This window comes from Lynx canadensis, chromosome D3, assembly GCF_007474595.2.
Source record: "Lynx canadensis isolate LIC74 chromosome D3, mLynCan4.pri.v2, whole genome shotgun sequence".
Classification (NCBI taxonomy): domain Eukaryota; kingdom Metazoa; phylum Chordata; class Mammalia; order Carnivora; family Felidae; genus Lynx; species Lynx canadensis.
This window is the reverse complement of record NC_044314.2, coordinates 82984186-82990773: the sequence shown is the minus strand read 5'-3', so window position 1 is coordinate 82990773 and position 6588 is coordinate 82984186.

The following is a 6588-nucleotide window of genomic DNA, read 5'->3' as shown; positions in this document are numbered from 1 at the left end:
CCAAGGGCCTGCCTGGTTGACTTCCTGCTGCCTCCCAGTCCTTACCTCCTACCAAGCCCCTTTGCTCGCTACGAGCCAGCCATACTGGTCCTTGGGCTGCCACTCAAACCCATAGGCTTCGTCCCACCCCAGGGCTTTTGCATCTGTGGTTCCCTCTGCCTGGATTGGTCTTCTCCCATTCGCTTGTGTCCTCAATTCATTCAAGCCTCTGCTCGAATGTTGCCTGCTCCCGGGGCGCCTGGGTGGCTCGGTTGGTTGAGTGTCCAGCTTTGGCTTACGCCATGATCTCGCGGTCCGTGGACTTGAGCTCCACGTCAAGCTCTGTGCTGACAGATCGGAGCCTGGAGCCTGCCTCGGACCCTGCTCACACTCTGTCTCTCCTGCTGCGTATCCTTGGTGACCCCTCCACACCTCCCCTCCAAAGCGAGCAGGTCTGGAGGATTTTCAGGTCCTCTGCCTTCCTCTCTCCCTGGATCTCTGCTTCCCAGAGGCACGGCTGGAGGGGTTCCCATCCCTGCTTCTCTCCATCTCGCCTCCTCCTCTCCCTGTCAGGTGTTTTGCTCATCTTGGGCCCTAATTGAGATGGCAAATTCCAGGGACAGGGCTCGCGGCCAACTCTGCCAGCCTCCCCTGCCAGGAGCAGGGGGAAGAAAACAAAACCCCAGCAACGTGGCGAGCGAACCCCTCTCCATCCAACAGGACAGGAGCCTCCCGCCTGGCCCAGTTGGTCCATCCCGCGGAAGCGGGAGCCCAGGTTGGCCGAAAGCTCGAGTCCCAGCCTTCTCTCCGCTCCCAGCCAAGAAGCACCTGACGCCCCTCCGCCACCCCACTGCCGCTGTGCCAAGCTAAGGGGGCAGTTTCCTGCTAAATGGAGACCAGGTGGTTCCTAAGGCAATTAAAAGCCCCTGTGCTGGCAGTGGGCATTGATGTGTGGGAGTGCTTGCCTCCCGGTCCTCTCTTCCCTGGCTTTATTTGTTTGCTTTGGATTAGAAAGGCTTGTGCAAAACCGAGCCCTCGTTTCCGTCCTATTTCCACTGCCCCCAGGCCGGGAAAAGACCTGGTGTTTGCAGACGCCATCCCTCGCACACTTGAGAGGGTCCCTACCCCCAAGCAGCTCATCCATAAAATGGGGGACCAATTCCTGCTTTTTTGCGATCGTCATGGACACATTTCACAAAGGTGACTTCTTAAGGCACTTGTATTTGAGTTACTTATGCAACAGGGATCTGGGGGTGGGCTATTCTGGGGGGGGGAGGGGAGCAGCGGAGGCTGAGATGACCCTGCATCTGAAGTAGGAGTGTCCACGCTGTGTCTGAGGCTTGGGGGATGTGGCCCCAACCCGCGGATTTTATGGCGAGAGATCTCCAGTCTTGCATTTGGGAAGAAATGAAGGATCGCAGAGGGTAGAATTTTTCTCAAGACTCAAGGGCAATTTGCTTCGATGGCTCACTTCGAAGTGTTGGCCTGGGGGCAGGACCTATGGCCACTGACCCTAAGTTCTGTGCGCTAGGTGGTCTCCTCCTCACGGGTGAGACAAACCCTCAGCCATCAGAGCTTCCGCTATGTATTCGAGGTAATATATTTGAACCTCCTGAGAACTAGTTTACTGCCCAACACCCTTCTCCCTCCCTCCCTCCCCTCCCTCCCTCCCTCCCTTCCTTCCATGTGTCTATCCTTCTATCTGCACATTTTCTTTTATTCTTTTTTTAATTAACCATTCATCCAAATACCTATCATCCATCCATCCATCCAGCCAACCAGCCAATCAATTCACTTCAGTCATTCATCCATTGATTCCTTCCACAAACATCCAGCTACCCACATTCCAGGCTCCGTCGAAGGAACAGAGGGTAAGTCAGAGATGAGTTCAACAAGGCACACAGGAGGTGCTCAATAAATGTTGTTAGTGGATTTCCTATGAGGGTCCCAAAGCCCCCGATGAACATGACTGGCCTCGCGCGGGTTTCCGGAGGCAATCGGGCGATAAACTGCACGGATTCCCTCCAAGGTACCTGGATGGGGGAGTGTGGGGACGGCAGAGGCGAGAAAGCGAACAAATACGTCAGTGCTCGTTTCCCCGCTGTTTATCCTGCTCCCTGGTGACTTCCCTTCTCTCCCACAGATCCTGGGAAACTGACAAACCACCAGCCCTCGCTTCCTCCTTATTACCCAGTTGGAGCTTTAACCAGCCAGCGACCCAAATCGTACTCTCTTCTTGCCAACCACGAGCTGGTTAAAGGAAACGTGCAGGGTTCATGATTTCAGTGGCCACAGGACGATCTGCTCCAGCGGGTGGAAAAAGACAGCGAGAAAGCCTGCATCAGTGGCTTTTGGTTCTTGGCCTCAGCAGCGGGCTGGGCGCACTCATCCCAAGACCTGGAGGTACCAAGCAACCAAAAGTCAGGGCCGGAGTGTCCCTAGAATGACATGGCCCACTGGGTGGGGTGGGAGGTCAGCCCTGCGGCTCCAGAAGATGGTTTTCATGACTGTGTATGCAGGACTCCACCTGCCCCTGAATCTGATGGGGAGAAAGTTATTCCTTTTTGCATCTTCTTTCAATTCCACGCCTGTAAAAGTCTCAGCGAGGTACTACTTGGTCTGTAACATCACTCGAGTGCCAATGAGTACCTGGCCAGTCTCCCTTTCGCACAAGAGAGAGCAGGCTCAGGCATGAATCCTTCAGCAGACCACAGGGACCGGCTAGACTCTCATAGCAAATGTCTTCTTTCTGTGGTGTTTATTTTTCCAGTCAACTTCTCATTATGACACGTGAGTGATTTCCCATTTGAGATCAGGATGCAAAGTTTTCTTCCCAAATAAATTTGAGCAAAAGCAGACCGTACTCGACGAATCGTGTTGGGCGTGCCACACAAGATGGACGCTTGCGGCATGGCGGCTTTTGTGAACGACTCAAGTACGAGAGGTTCTCCAACCTCATAAACGGAAAGAGTAAAAGCTAAGACATCTTCAGCAGCCGCGACGTATGGGGTACGCTTCTGAGGTCTTAGACACCTGAAACAGAAGCTCTCCTGACAACCCTATGAGGCGAGTAAAATCATCAACCCCATTTAACAGATGAGGAAACTGAGCCTCAGAGCGGTTAAGCAGCTTGCCCCAAATCTCACAGCTAGCAATCGGCTGAGGCAGGACTTGAACCCAGAGACTTTGGCGTTTAGGAGAGGTGTGCACGACCTCTATCTAGGCTTTAACTCCAGAAGAGGCAGGAAAGACATAATATGCGTTCTATATACTCCCTGCCCCATCTTCCCTAATTGGTTTGATCCAGAGTCTTGGCAATTCGGAAAACAAAATAGCCCATGAAGCTGTTGAACCCTGGCCTGACTGTCCAGCGAGATCCCATTTCGTCCCGCTGTGGGATTTTCGTATCCACCGACCCGAACTGTGGGGCCTTCTCTTCCACCTCGGCTGTTCCCTTTTGCCAACCCCTAGGCCGGACACACTCTCACCCAGGCCCCCTAAGCCTGCAAACCCTGCTCCCCGGCCAGCCTGCCCTCTGCCCCGGCCCCCCGGGAGCGGGGTGCCTGGGACGCTGGGCCAGGCCTGGGCCGCCCCGCTGCCCTTCTGCACTTCAGACCTGCCTCTTTGTCTCTCTACCCTTGGGACAAATGTCTCATTCCCCAGGGTGTCAAGGGGAAAATTAATCACCCGGGGGAGATCAGTCAGCCTGCTGACTTGGCAGGGGAAGACAAAGAGGAATAGGGTGTCTCGCAGATTGGTTGGGTCCCCCATTAAGAGGTGGAAAAATGCTTGCTTTGCGATTACAAATGGGCAACATTCGGGTTGGCGATTCCCGTCCCCGTCACCTCGGGAAATTGCTGTTAATGCGCTTCTGGAGAAGGTGGCTGTCTCCTCTCCTGGTCGCTAAGGCGCTGTCCTCCTGCAGGTGAAATCCTGGCCCCTCCGCCCGCCTTCAGGCCCGGCGCCCGCTTTCTCTCCAGCAGGACATCTGCCCTCTCGGCCTGGCCCTGCCACTCCAGAAGCAGGGCTCCAGTCAACTCTGGCGTCATACCCCTGGCGTCTATAAAATCCCTTCCTGACCCACTGTATGGGAGGTGCCATAGCGTCGGGGTTTTCAGGAACACGGCCTCCTATCGCGTCAAGAGCAGCCCAAGCAACCCAGGCAAGTTGCTGGATTTTTCTGCATCGCAGTGTGAAGGGGCTGACGGTAGTCCCCACTTGCGCCCGTCTTGGGCCTCCTGCCCGTCAGATCCCCTTCCTGTCTCCCCCCTCCCCCACCCCAGCTCTGTTCTAAGCCTGGGCTCCTCTGTGTCAGCTGGGTTCCACCAACGGGAGTCGGGAGGCAGGGAGAAGCCAGGGTATTTCTTCCTCTCTCTCCCCGCCTTGGAGAGCTTCCGGGGTTAACAGCCTCCTGTCCTCCTTGGAGGGTCCCCAGCTGTGATTCCAGCTTCCATCGGAAGATTCCATCCGAGGACTCCCGGCCAGGGCTTCTGGGCTCCAGAAACATCGCTTCATCCCTCTGCCCCTCCAGCCAGCCTGGAGGTGGAAGTGATGCCTTTAACCAACTCCTGGCCTCAGCAGGTAAGCAAACCGAGGCTCAGAGAGGCTCAGGGACCCGCCAGCTCACACAGCTTATGTGGGACAGAGACTGAATTTGAACCCTGACTCGTGTCCTTAAACTCGCTTCGAGGCTGTACTACAACTCACGGAGACTTTTAGGGGCATTTAGGGTTAGCCCCAGGTTACAGATGAGGGAGCTCAGATCTGGCAAGGGTTAGGAACCCGTATGTGCTGGAACCGGCACCAGATTGGGGGTTCCCCGACTCCCCACCGCACCGTTCCCCTACTTGGGCTTACCTTTGCTCTGCCGAAGTGTGCCTCTTCCTTCTTCCGAGATCCGGTCGAAGCCTCCTCCTCCAGGATGCCTTCCCTGGTCCACAGTGGCCAACTGTGTGCCTCCCTTCTGACATTGTTTTCAGGCTTCTGCGTTTGCAAGGAGGCTCATGTCTTTGGGTTGCTTGTAGGAGCGTCTTGGGACTGTCTCCTTCAGCCTTTCTCTTGAACGTCTGGCCCTCCATATTCAGCTTCGACGTTCAAATCGCTGTGTTCCCTCTGAGCCAAATCTTGGTGGGCCCCCTTTTAAGTCTGGCCCGCGTCAGACCTCTCTGATCAGCTCTCAAAGCCCCATCAGCAACGGAGTGTCTGGAACCAGATGCCCGGAACAAGGGTGGGGCTGAGTCTCCAGGGTCACCAGCCACGAGCTGTGTGACTGCAGGCAAGTAGTGCACTTCTCTGTGCCTCCATCACTTCTTCAGGAATAACAGTGCCCCCTCCCAGGGTTGTTGTGAGGGGCAAATGAGTTGGCACAGGTGAAATGCTCCCTCAGGGCTGTGGGGCTGGTGTGACCCAGTAGAGCCCCATGCGTCTGTCCTGTGTCCGGGGACCCAGAGCCCCCTTCTTGCTAGGCTAGGGTCAGCAGGGTCTGACCTTCGTCATGGTCCCACTTGGCCTGAGTACACAGCCGACACTGGAGGCGTGAACCCTAGACTCCAAGCCCTGACGCTCTGGCTCTCGTTCTCGCTCTGCGCCCGGGCTGTGTGACCTTGGACGAGCCACTGCTCACCTGTGGGTCTCAGTAACCTCAGCTTCAAGTTGGGCTGTCTAATCTCTGTCCTCCTCTGCCTCGGAGGGCTGTGGAGACAATGAGATGAGACGACGACTTCTAGGGACTGTTGCCGTGAGCTGAAACCACACATCATGCAGAATAGCCACGAGTTGGGGCGCCTGGGTGGCTCAGTCGGTTAAGCTTCCGACTTCGGCTCAGGTCATGATCTCATGGTCTGTGAGTTCGAGCCCTGCGTCGGGCTCTGTGCTGACAGCTCAGAGCCTGGAGCCTGTTTCAGATTCTGTGTCTCCCTCTCTCTGACCCTCCCCCGTTCATGCTCTGTCTCTCTCTGTCTCAAAAATAAATAAACGTTAAAAAAAAAATTTTTTTAAAAATAAAAAAAAATAAAAAAGAACAGCCACGAGTTGCAATGGGAATAGCTAACCCATTAGACAGACTGGCAAACCGAGGCTCAGGACGGCCAAGAACTTTTGCGGGGTTGGATGTCTAGTCACCACCGTGTGCCTGTTAAGTCGTGTCACTGCCTCCGTCAGTCCTGCCCCCCCTTGCCTCTCTCTCCATCTCTCTGTCGCGCACTCTTTCTTTTTTTCAGGTGTGAAAAGTCAAAAGCAGACGGTCAGTGCTCTCAAGGAGCTCACGTTCTGTGTTCTCTTTTCCTTTTCTCCTCAATCCAGTTCTGGGAAACCCTCTCGAAGAATGTAAAGGATCCACTTGGTTCCAAATCTCCTTGAGCTGCTCTGTCTCGTAGGGTGTGGCTATTTAATTTTAAATTAATTAAAGTTAAGTAAAATTCGGAGTTCAGTTCCTTAGCTGCAGGAGGCACATTATAAGTGCTCAGAAGCCACCTTGTGCCTGCGGGGTCCCTCCCCCCCGCGCCCCGTCGGGACAGCAGAGATATAGAGCGTTTCGTCATCACGGACGGCTCATTGATAACGCTGAGGTTTCGGGGTGGAAGATTCTCTGCCGTTCGGTCAGCATCCCTG